Raw genomic sequence first — 649 nt, forward strand, 5'->3', positions numbered from 1 at the left:
TCTGCTGGCACAGACGCAAAGCCGCGGTCTCCATGGGTCTTCCCTGTCCCAGCTCCTGGGCCATCATTGGTCCTTGGGGATGCTTATCGAATGGAAGGGATTGACATCCAAGGGCAACAGATATGAGAATCGGATTCAGTAAACCCAGTACAATTAGGCTTTTATTATTTTTGTTGTTGTTGTTGTTGTTGTTAATGCTCACGCAAAATTCAAATCTTGCGTGAATTTTGGGACACCCTTTATCTGACCATCCTGTGTTCAAGGCCCGTCTCTTCCACGATGTAGCGTCTGGTTATTTTCTAAACAGTCGCCAGGCCCGGCCAGTGTGGCTCAGTGGTTGAGCGTCGACCTAGGAACCAGGAGGTCCCGAGTTCGATTCCTGGTCAAGGGCACAGGCCCGGGTTGCAGGCTCCATCCCTAGTAGGGGACTTGCAGGAGGCGGCCGACCCATGATTCTCTCTCATCATGGATGGTTCTATCTCTATGTCTCTCTGCCTCTCTCTTCCTCTCTGAAATCAATAAAAAATTTTTTTTAAAAAAGTCACCAGGATGGCGATTTAGCGAATATTGACCCAGGAAATCCAACACTGTCTATCTATCTCCTTTGTACAGAGTGTATAAGTATCTCTATGTGGCTATTATCTATGGA

Source organism: Myotis nattereri (assembly GCF_964212035.1).
Source record: "Myotis nattereri genome assembly, chromosome: X".
In the NCBI taxonomy this organism is placed as follows: Eukaryota; Metazoa; Chordata; class Mammalia; order Chiroptera; family Vespertilionidae; genus Myotis; species Myotis nattereri.